The 12,753-nt window shown below is 40.9% G+C and overlaps 2 long non-coding RNA genes across 3 annotated transcripts in view; both read right to left on the bottom strand.

Moving 5' to 3' along the window:
* The window catches only part of LOC115011991 (uncharacterized), a 54,770-nt gene that overhangs the window by 30,722 nt on the left and 11,295 nt on the right, over window positions 1–12,753 (bottom strand). The gene's annotated exons all lie outside the window — the stretch shown is intronic.
* LOC115011990 (uncharacterized) lies at window positions 6,083–8,923 on the bottom strand. Its single transcript, XR_003832627.1, has 3 exons — window positions 8,750–8,923; window positions 8,384–8,456; window positions 6,083–7,798 (listed from the first exon to the last, which is right to left on the bottom strand). It is a non-coding gene; the product is annotated as an uncharacterized LOC115011990 (long non-coding RNA).

The raw sequence follows: 12,753 nt of genomic DNA on the forward strand, positions 1-12,753 counted from the left end.
TGGACATTTTCACCTTTTTCTGACATTTTATAGACCAAACGATTAATCTAAAAAATAATCGGCTATTAATCGATAATAATAATAGTCGTTAGTGTCAGCCCTACACTGGTATTGCTGGCCCCACTCTCCTCTCTCACCTTATCTAATGATATTCAATATCTACCAGTAAACAAGCGAGTGTAGTGAGAGTCACCATCAGTTGAAAGACATAACGTTTGTGATGAAGTGAGAAGCGCTGGCTTCATCTTTCAGCATACATAAATAACTTCTCTGCATGTAAAAATCCACCCAAAGACTAGATCATTTTAGATTGTATTATCTTCCCCAAAAGGTTTACATTAAGACATGTGTTGTATTCTTTCTTTTGTTGATAAAAACAGTAGACTGTATAAGTGGACGTAGCCCTCTGTGACGTCATTTATTGGTTTACGGGCTACGGTTTTACCGCCTTGAGATTTGGCCATCTTGTTTTTATGCAACCACAAGAGCAAGGTACAACCGAACGCTGAACAAGACATTTTTAGGCAGACCAAAATGCTACAATTAACTTTCATGAGCACGAACACCCAGACCGTCGTAGCAACCTGTCAATCACAGAGAGAAAGCCAAGTGTAAGGTAAAGTGTAACTCATTCACACATTCCTTATCAAATTCAGAACGGTACATTGAGTGTTTCCATTTAGGCTTTGTGAGAAATGACAAATAAAATGAAAAAAGGCCTTGGAAATCTGCAATTGGAATAACAGTTCCACAAACATTTAAACATTTGGTTACATTTGAAACACTGTAACAGACAATGTTTTTATCTTCTCTGCCTACTTGCATTGTGAGAAGAGATTTCATCATAATAAAAGACTTTCTCTGCATTCGGGCACGTACCATCTCCTTATTGCATTGTGCATTTCCAAACAAATCGCTTGTAGTTACCAGACTTAAAATCCCTTATTTCTGAGTGAGTTGTTTCAAGTGAAATATCAAATCCGCTGAGCAAACATTAATCTTTCGTCACAGATGTCAAATAATTACGGTTGATATAAATGTTGGTTTATGAGTCAACAATTTTCCCTCAGCTTAAATATCAGTGTGTTCTTGTTCCAACTATTTAGTCATGTTAACACCCGCACACAGGTGAAGACTATAATTACGTCTACCACAAATGACATTACTTTACATCATTTATCACCACAAGTAGTGCGCCTCACTGTGTCTGCCCTCCAGCCTGTTTCAGTATGTTGTTCCGCTTTCGTGTCCCTTCTTGCCAACAGTGAGAACTCGCGGTCATGCTGTTTCTGTGGTGACGCATAACAGTGCTAAAGAGGGGTACACACCAAGCTCCTCGGGAATAATTGGAGGGTCGTAAAATGTTTTTTCTCTTCCTCTCCCGCGTATCCTGGCCTGGTGGTAAACTGAGCTACACCAGCAGCTTGTGGGAGACTGAAAGAAAAACAGTTTTACCTTAAAGCGGATTAAATGATTAGGGAGAAAAGAAGGAAAACAAGTGCTGCATCTGTATCTGGTGATTTACACTAAATCTTAAATTTGGTTCAAAACAGTTAAACATTATCAATTATTATCATTCTCCTAGTTAGTAGACCTAAACACACTCCTTCACAAGAGTGTTTGTGCAAAATATCTACCGACATCCTCCTCCCAGAGTTTTTTACGGAAGCCGCATTTCAGTCCTGATTTATACTTCGTCCCTCGCTCATGCTTCTCCCTCCCTTAGGCTGATAGCAGTCCACAGTAGACCTATAAAACGTCAATCCCATCATGTGATATAGCGCCTGCTGTGCTGTCAGCCATCGCAGAGGATTACTGGCAGTGTTGTGAATTTTCTGGTGGCCGGCTGCAGCCAAATGAGGAGGAGAAGGAGGAAATGGAGAGGCTGCAGAGGGGTTCTGCCAGGTCATGTCGCCCCCGTGTCACTGAAAATGTGATCTGTAGGTTTCACTTGAAGCAGCACCTGTCCTGATTAAACACTTTTTTTTTTAGTTCATTACACTGTGACCAAGTATACAATGTCCTGTAATGTGAAAATATGGGTCAGGTAAAACAGATTTCTGAGCTCAGGGGAGGGGAGGTCTGAGGGAAAATGTAATATGCAACAGACGGGCTATCTTCTGTGTACAGTATTGAAGCCAGAGCCAACCAACTGGACAGTTTCCAGATTCTATAAAAAAAAAAAGCAGTAGGTGAGTTGAATCCCTCCAGTATGAGGCTCTGTTAGTACATAATGCTGTCATGGCATGCTGTTGATATTTGGAGACAGAACTCCATCCAGAGTTAGATGTTATGCACATTTAGGTGCATTAGATTTGGCAATAAAGATATTTTCTATAACCTGGGGTTTCCAGCAAAGAATTTTCTCGGGGGAGACTACAAAAAACAAAACAAAAAACGTTAGTCAGTAGGCAAATTAAAATAGGGCACATTTCACTGTGTGAGCTCAATAAAGAAAAATATTTCAGCTTCTTAACGGGAGCCTTCATCAAATATGAAGTACTAAACTGTCAGCCTTTTTTATGTATCCACTTGTATCACTAATTACAATTACACAAAGTTATGTGGTAAAATATGTTGAGTTTGTGTGACTGCATTTGTATATGCATGTGTGCTAGTGGCAGGATCTTGGTGCATGTTATTGATGTGTGCATGTGTGAGGGGGTATATGCTTGGCACATTCCTCAGCTCACATATGTGTGATGTACGTGTGTGCATTTCATTAGGAATCGGTGTGATTTAAGGCAGTACTTGGCCGCGCTCCATAGCTACTGCAGACGTCAGCAGCCCAGCAAGCTAGCTGAGCTGGAGAGAAAAGAAAGATGGAAAGTCAGAGGTAGGAAGGAAAGAATAGACCGGTGACATGATGGAGAGGTTAGAAGGGACATGGATGGATGGAGAAATGAGGGAACAGAGGGAGAGATATAGGAAGGGACTGAAATAGTGAAGAGGGAAGAGGGATGGGCAGAGCTGCAGGACGCCAGAGAGAGCGAGCGAGCGAGAGAGAGACAAACTCAACGCTGTACAATTCAATTCACACGTCCTAAAAAGGATGATTTCAATTCATCCAAAGTGTACAATTAAACAGCGACGATGGACGTTATTAATGGCCGAATGGTGCTGCCGCAAGGAGTTGTGGGACAGCATTATCTCCTTTCCTTTTGTAAAAGATGGTCCAGTGTTCCCTATGCTAAACTAGATTTTAAAAAAGGAAGCATTCAAGCTCCTTTCCTTAGCATTTAGAGAATTTGACCAGCTCTTATCACGCCTGCCACTTCCAGGTCATTTCACTCAGTTAGGAACCTTCCGAAGCAAAAAACACTGTTGGACCAAAGCCACTGTCTCACATTGTGTTATGTGTCAAAACTCTGAAATAATCAATTAGGAGTCACAATGACATTGACCGGTGACAGCAAAATCTGTCACATCATCATCAGTCATCCTTGTGAGGACTTTTACTTGGTGGCCTTATACAGTAGGTGGCTCCTCTATGTCTGTTGTGAGCAGGAGAATAGACCTTCCACTGGTGACACACCATTCAGACCATATTAAGTAAGTTAAAGAAATATAAGACAGGAATCATTGTTTGGTTAATCTAATACAAACAACAAAGTGTAAAAACACAAGTAGCGGTTTTACGTGGGGTTATGTGCTGGACCTTTTCTTGGCAGGGACCAATTGACAGGCAACCAGAGGAGACTCCAGAAAGTTACTGTTTCCAGTCTTTATACGAAGCTAACCGGCTGCTGGCGTTAGCTTCATATTTACCATGAAGACATGAGAGTGGTATTGATCTTCTCATCAAGAAAGCAAATAAGAGTGTTTCCCAAAACATTGAACCTTTTTGGGAAAGCGTGTTTCCCAAAACATTGAACATTGAGTGCTCAGCACTGTAACACCATGTGACAGGCTGTGGAGTCAGAGACAGCAGTGAGCTGGCTAAGTCCTCAGCAGGAAGGCAGTCTTTATTGAAACCAATAGTTGAGCTGCCTAAGTATAAAAAAGCTGTTATTAGCATAACCCTGCAGGGGTCTCTGCTACAGGTAGCTGGAGGGAAGAGACGAGGGAGGAAGAGGAGAGCACGGAGTTAGAAATGTAGAGAGCAGATGAGTAAAACAATCGGTTGTGGTTACAATGACGCAGATGATAGTGACGGTGATGATGGTGATGTTGCAGGTGACGGCAATGATCACAGTGGTTGCCTAGATGACTGTGATGACATTGCCAAGCAGTGATAATTATGAAGTTATGCTGATTGCTGGTTGACCTGAACACCAACATGAATCAGGAGCGTCCTCTGTGTTTTGGAGTTGGTTTAAAGGGGACATATTATGAAGAACTGACTTAATCCGGGCATCTGGAGGGCCTACCAACCCACACACTGTGAAATAATACAACCCAGTCAGTCTTGTGTGTGCTGCCTCGGTCAGATGTAGCTCCCCTTCCTATATCACATGCAGGCTCATTAGGATATACTGTACCTCCCCCCATCTGAGTATCTCCACCAACGGCTTGAGAAGTACCTTTGCGCCATATCTTTCTCACAAGAAAATCAGAGCAGACTGGGCTTTTTCGTAGGGGTGCTTAAAGACACAGGCGCTTAAATGCAGCGTTCAGACAGAGGGAAAATACAGGTATATTCAGACGGACAGTATGACATTGACATTTGAACATTAAAACATGTATGTTGTAGTAGAAACCCAAAATATAAGTATCAACCTGAAAATGAACACATCCCCTTTAACACTGAATATTGAGGGGATAAATTAGCTTTATTTGAGCTTTTGCAGGCATTTGATGATTGGTAATTACTAATATTATATTATATTATGTGTGACCACCCCGTCCGTCGCAGCGATTACATGCTTGGATAGTGTATACAAGTGTGCTGCGTAGAGCAATGGCTGATCGGTAAAACTAGTTCGGACACTGCAATCTAACATCTTTTCTCTGTCATCTCACGTTTAGACTAGACTTGAGAATGTAAATGCTGTTGTCAAGCCAGAGATGAAAATATAACGTTGTCCCTATGCCATAAGATGTAGGGTTTTTCCTCCCACCCTGCAATTGAAGCTCCAGTCGTATTCATAGTGGCTTGACAGCAACACACAATAGACATGGTAATGGTTGGGTACTCACACACACACATACGCACACACACACACGCACACACACACAGTCACAAAATAGAAATGTATACAGACTTACAATAAGACCACAGGCTTTCAGTGAACCACAACATAAAGATCATCATTTAGACTCTGCCTTCCCCTCCACAGGAAACTGCAGACACTGATTATATGCTATTTGTTTGTGTATGTGCTTTGTGTGTGTGAGAAGAATTTATAGATAACATTTTTGAGGTTACCAAATCATAACATTTTGATTTTACTATCTGTTCTATATCAATTCCCATTTCACCCAAAATATACTCAAGCAATGTAGTACTGAACGTGTATAAAGTTAAGAGACAAATCAAAAAAGAATGGTGAATGTAAACGCAGAGATTTTAGATCAGAGTATGGCTTGACCTCCGAAAATACACTTCCCATAATGCAAGTGGATCGCAGTAAAATGTATTAGATTGCCTGAACACCCACATCTTTCCAATGTTGGCCTTGACAAAGCTACATATCCCCAGAGTTACAGTAAACTAATATGTATGAGATGTAATCAATCTGACCAAAAACTGTGTTTTCATGTGTGAACAATAAAATGGTTTCATAAGCCGTCCTTGTATTACCAATACTGCATGCACACTCCACAACATGCAAAAGATGAGTGCGTGTTAACGATCATTATTAGTCCGCTGTGTTATTGCACTCAAACTGTTTTATTCAAATTTACCACGGCAGTTATTGAGCAGAAGATGAGCCTCCTGTTTATGTTCCCCAAAATGATAACATCACCTATTCAAGATGGTTCTCTCTCGAGAGAGAGAGAGAGAGAGAGACATGCAGCACTCAGAAAAAGAAAGAGAGTGCCCGTAAATTACAAGAGTGAAGAGTCTTCCCAGAAGATCGTCTTTACTTAACTCGATGTTCAAAAAGATATTATAAAGACTGCTTTTATTATTTATGCATCAAAGTGATTTTTCAGACGACATTCATTTGTTTTTAAAGCTTTAAACTATTTTTTCATCATCTCATACTAGTAGAGAAAGCATGTAAGGATTCTTCAATTCATATTACTCTTTAACGTAAATATTCTCAAGCAGGAATGACAGCTGCCATCAAAGCTATGTGATTCCAAGCTTTAAAAACAAATGGCTAAACAAATAGTTTTTCATATTTCATAATGTCAGCATTAAGGATTGTGAGTCTTCTGTTATTCACAGTTGTAACCAGCAAATCATTGGAGTTAGCTGCGCGTTTTGAAATGAAGAAATTAAAGCTCATTTGGAATGAAACTCCTTCTTTTATTAGGCGGAGACACGTCGTAGCTATTTGAGTACCAGACAAGAGACACATTTTGCCATCAACCACTGATATCCAGCTCCACTAATAGAAGCTGCACCGAGTGCCGTCGAGATTTATTTCCATCAGTATGGGATATTTCAGATATTTAAAGTTGACATCTGATAAAGCTGTTGACACATTCAGCTATTGCAGTAGCACAGCAGGAGCTTTAGCCTTTTCTGTACCATACTATTATAGTTATGTTGTTGGGACTTTAACCAAGTGATCAGTGAGTACAGACAATATACTTTTAGCAACTGTGAAAGTAAATAGTTTTTCTTTATGGTGTTGATCATAGGGCTGTAGGATAGACACACAGAATAGAGGTTGGAAGACCAGAAGGTGCCCTCAAGGGTTTTTGGGAAAACGACAAAGGTTTTATTGTGTCAGATGCTAGTCAGCTCAAACATAAAAAGCCATCAGATGGGAATCCCCATCCAAATGTTATCTATGTGAGGCTTCCTGATAAAATGCAGATCTATTCAGTGTAATGAGTTTTGAGAGCCTCAGGCGCTCACTCACAGAAAGGGTTATTGATCTGAGTCCATATTGAGTCAGAGAGTTTGACGGAGAATATAAATCTTGATTATAGATGTGGCCAAGTGGCTAAAGCACTAGACTAGCAATCCTTTGGAGGTTTCACTCGTCTGGTTCACATTCTGCCGTCAAAGAAAAGGTTGCTTTTTGCTTAGATGTTTGGGTTGCAATATCTGTTTTGTCAGTGCGGCTTTTACAATAAAAAGGAGTATCACTGGCTGCGTTACCCTTTAACACCACGTGTTGTTTTTATATTTCGGTTGTTGTACAGATTTAAACCAGAAAAGGCTGTTAAATAATGAGCTTTAGAGGTGCTGGTAGGTGGATCTTGTTGTCTTTGGACTGAGCCAGGCTAGCTATTTTCCAGTCGTTGTGCTAAGCTAAGCTAACTAGCTGTAGCTTTATATTTAGCATACAGACTTCAAAGTGGTATTGATCTTGCCATCAAACTCCCGCCAATTAGCAGGTTTTCCCAAAATGTCAAACTGTTCCTTTAATGTGTAGCAAAGAGCTGAGCCCCACTGAGCGTGTGTTAGTTGTTATTCTTATAGCTACACAATTCATTCTTCAATTAATTTCTCTCTGTTTATTCCCACTCCAGTTGAACTGCATACCTCTCTTGTGATTTACATATTAACAGTGAAAGTAAATACAATCCAACAGAGGTGTTGGTTTGAGTGTGTGACACAATTTGAAAGGCACAACTTTGATTTCCCGGTGTGGTTGTTGTTCAGCTCTTACTCTCTTTTTCTTCTTCCTCACTCCTTACGGCCTTCCCACAAACCACGTTTGTCCATGTAGGCCTGAAATAGATAGTGCACCAGTCAAACTAAGAGGACATTTGATTCAGCGTGCTAAGAATAAGGACATGAGTCAACATCCCTGTTCCTAATGTGAGGGAACAGACACCTAACATTTCACTTTAGACCAGATACAGGTTGGTCACGAGGGGCCAGAGGCTTTACATATCAGTACATGTTTATTTATTATTATTATTGGGCCCTTCCAAACATTTGAATGAAAAACAATCTATTATTTTTAATAAAAAGAACGAAAATGGACTTGTTTTACTTTAAAGTGATACATTTCTAATGTTTAAGTGCAACTTTTGTTTAACAGTTAATCTAAAATATGATCTTTTCACTTTGCATAGATGTATTGGATCATTGGTAATGGTGATATTTCATATCTTTTTATCTTAGCCTTTTAATGGTGAATTATTACTGGTTTAACATTGAATGTGTAAAGGTAACTAGGATACATTTTCAGAGTGTGTATTTTTGAAAAAGGCATTGCACAACATTCTCTTAAAAAAAGCAGGTCAGGCTCATCTGAGAACATCCACACACCCTGAAGACACATACACGCTGGAGCACCGTCACACACACCTTCTCTCAGCTCTTCTCCCCAGTTCAGGTCTCCTTTTCCAGTTACTGATAGGTCAGCAGAGCGTATGATCCACTAAAGATAGTAACACACAAATCACTTAGCAATCTTATTGTCAGAGAGGGTGAAACACTGGCCTGGGGTATAAAAAGATACAGAACAAGGTTTGGCTTGCTCCCAATTTTTCTAATAGACAGTGAACAAGCAGACACACACACACACACACACACACACACACACACACACACACACACACACACACACACACAGGAATGCTCTTAAACACACAACAAACCCACAAACACACAGACATACAAACACTCATAAACAACATTTTCTCTAGTGGACCGCCTCTCCCTTTTTCTTACTTCCTTTTAGCAGTTCTCCCCCTCACACACGCTCTCTTGCTGTGTGTGCCCATTCTCACTTCATTTCCCCCCGTCACTCTTCTACGGTCAGGATAAATTTTAGGTTAAGGCCTTAGAGAAATCCAAGGGAATAAATGTGAGCAGACAGCGTCCTCCTCAAAGGTTGGATGTGGGCTGTTGGACATAATCAACCTCCTACAAACACACATACACACACACACACACACACACACACACACACACACACAGAGGGAAGAAAATGACCATGTGTCCCTGCATGTGTCCCTGCGTGTGTGTGTGTGTGTGTGTGTGTGTGTGTGTGTGTGTGTGTGTGTGTGTGTGTAGGTTTTTTTGTATTGTGAGTCACTCTCATGCATGATATCGCTGTCAATCTGCTGTTCTCACGTGTCAGCTGTGTCTGCTTGTGTGGAGCAACTGTGTACCATGTTATATTGGGATATAACATGCAGAGCCAACTGTTACTCCAACTGGAATATACTAGTCATAACTATGTTTTCTTTAGTGTATAATCACCTGAAACTAAGAATCGCTGTGTTTTTCACAACAGTTTTGCACCCAGCGACTCGTTACTGCAGTATTGTAAAGGGAGGGGTGTTCAGTTGGTTGCAACCTGCAACTGCAATGCTAGATGTCGCCAAATCCTACACACTGTCCCTTTAAACAACACGCTCCCACCAGTGCTGCTGCCTGCGTTGTTTGAACGCAGGCCCAATTTCTGTCTGAATCCCCACTTACACAGTGTGCAGAATAGGGCGCTTCATGAACTGAGTGATTTCTTGGCCATGTTTGTTTCTAACATGCTTTTTTTTATTAGCCTGTTGGTTATATTTGGACATATGCTCAAGGTAAGGTAATGATGTGGTCTCTCTATGTGTTGTCACTCCAAAAAGGATGTTGTAACCAAATAATAAACTGTAAAAATGACTCTGTATGAGGAGCATCTAAACATGATCTTCAGCTTGTTACCTTAATGTCTCCCAATAACCTTGTTTCTCTTGGAAGTGTAGTCGGTAACTCACTAACATTGCACCTGCTATCACATCAATCTTCTCAACAGCTACACCCATCAGATTTTGGGAACACATATTTCACCACCTCCTCCGCTCGGTCACCATTCTCTCTGTGCCCTCTGTCATGAGCCATGTTGCTTTCTTGCCGTCTGGCTCGCTCGCTCTCTCTCTCAAAAGACATGCTGTGCCAAGTGTAAGTGATTCAGCTGACTCACAAGCAGCGTGGGTTGCCAACTACCACCCTCCTCACTCCAACACACATACTCAAATAAAGAGGTAGGATACAGAACAAGGCAGAGAAAAAGATTGACCAAATATATTCCTATTACACTACATATAAATTCCTGTTTTAGACCAGCAAAGTATGAAACAAGTCATATGGTTTGTATAAATAATAAATATGCAATACACTCAAGAACTATAAGAATAAGTATTCCCCTTTCCTTTCTCTAAGCATCTGTTTTCTACTGAAACTGCAGAAATGGCTACAAATGAATAATTTTCTCCCCAGAGAGCACCAGACTGAGTCACTCCTCCAATTACAACTGGTAGAAAGTAAACAGTGGAGCACATAGGCAGAGAGCTCCCCTGTGGTAAACCATCCCCCCCCCCCCCTCTTTTACACAAAGACACACATATGTATTTCACACAATAAAGCACAACCTAGCCCCTGTAATCATTCCATATTACAGAGACCCACTTCTGCCAGTGAGAAACAGGGTCATCTTACCAGTTTGTTACCTCCGGTATTCCAACAATTAAAGCGGTTTTGGTAAGCGTTTTCTTTTATTATTTTGTATCATATTTGCTTAAAAAGTTGTATGCTTTTTAATGAATAGTTCTTTCTCAGGGTGTAAATAGTAGTTATAATGGCTGTAGTAAGATGTATAACATGCAGTCTTATGATGAATACTTACATGGGGAAATAAATGGTATGCATGCTGCATTTAGCTAATGCCCTACTATTAAGTACAGATCTAGCCATGGGACACTGGTCACTAGGCCTCATTAGCTCCAAGGGACAAGGTTGTCACACCAACACACACACACACACACACACACACACACACACACACACAAGTACAATCCACGTGACATGACACGTGTGCGTATGTGTGTGTGTGTGTGTGTGTGTGTGTGTGTGTGTGTGTGTGTGTGATACTGAAGGTGGACATTAATCATCTCTATTGTGCAGAAGCGGTCATTTAGTCTGAGGTGACCCAAGGTTATCTACGCTCCACTGCTGTAGTAGGCCCACTTCAGCATCACACATACACACACACACACACACACACACACACACACACACACACACACCACACCTTCTCCCATTATACTTGTTACAGCACCTTGCTTTAATTGCCTTTCAAATGTATAGAGGATACCAGTAAGGGTATATTAAGTCACACTGTAGTAGTCATAATAAAACACAGTTTCACCCCATGAACCTTAATATTAGAGGATATATTTTAAACACAGTACAATGTCACATACATGTATATTCATACTAGGAGTATTCATCACAAGTTTCATCACGATACAATATTATGTCGATTCTTTGGACAATGATATGATTTTTTTGCTGGTATGAGAGTCTGCTAGATCTTCCCAAGATTCGGGGGCCTGAGATTGATATGTAATGACATTATTATGCCCTTTTAACACAATCAGTCACATGTATATCAATTCACAAAAAGCAACTAAAATTTAATTATTGGACTCTGTAGGAAGGAGGTGCGTTTGGACGGAAATGGTGACACAGACATTGGAATGGATGATGATATATGCATCGATGTTTTCACTTTGTATCGATGATATTCGATAATCAATACATATATCCAGATCAATGGATCGTTACACCCCTGATTCATACAGTGTGTATTCAGGCTCTGTTCCAAAGTCTTGTTAAGATGGTCTAACATACCTACAATCAAATTGAAGATGCATTAGTCTCATGGATGTACCAAGAGAATCAAATAAACAATCAAATGGATCCTGGATGTCTTGTTTATCCTTTTACACACATCTCTATGAATCTCAGCATATTATATATTTTTCCTATTTGATAGCAAATTGCGGGAAAAAGTTAGAAGGAGAGTGGGAAGTAAAGTCAATCTCATACTTTTTAGATGTTTTTTTATTTATTTGTTTTACTGTATATGCAGATAAGACCAGGCTGCAAACTCCACACACTTAACTATCCACCTCAGCAACACCGACTCAGACAACCTACAAACTGGAAGCTTACCATCAAACCCATACCAGCCCTAAACTTCACCACCCCTGAACCACCCAAACCTCCACCACTCCCCCGCCCCAAACGGCCACCCCATCCTCTCGGTATATAATCAGAGTTGCCGAGCTAAGCAGAGTGAAAGCACAGGAAAGACAGTGGGGGCCAGTGCTCGTCCCCCATTCAGCGCAGTCGGAGGGCCGGGCCGGGCCCCAAAAGCTCAGATTACATTCCACATAATGAGAGGCCTGGCTCAGCAGGCTCTGCCTCTCTTTCTCTCTCTCACACACACACACACACACACACACACACACACACACACACACACACACACACACACACACACACACACACACACACACACACACACACACACACACACACACACACACACACATTATTGCTGAAGTCCTGTTCTGTTCTGTTCTTCTCTCTAGTTACTACACTGACAACTGCCAGCACAGCTGCTTTACATGTCACTGTATGGCCAAGGGAAATAGACACAAACCTGGTGTGTGTGTGTGTGAGAGAGAGTCTGGCACTTAGAATTAAGGCCATGTCCACGCCATTGTGGCTAAATTGCAAACTGCACCTTTTGTTTTAGTTTTCCCCTCAATCCACACTCAGCCAGCATTTTCCACTTGTGACGCACAAAGCTTTTCAAAAATGCTCTCTCATTTGCTTATTTATTTCCTAATATGGCCAATAACACAATACAGTGATACAATAACAGTGATTTG

This window comes from Cottoperca gobio, chromosome 8 (assembly GCF_900634415.1).
Source record: "Cottoperca gobio chromosome 8, fCotGob3.1, whole genome shotgun sequence".
Taxonomy (NCBI): domain Eukaryota; kingdom Metazoa; phylum Chordata; class Actinopteri; order Perciformes; family Bovichtidae; genus Cottoperca; species Cottoperca gobio.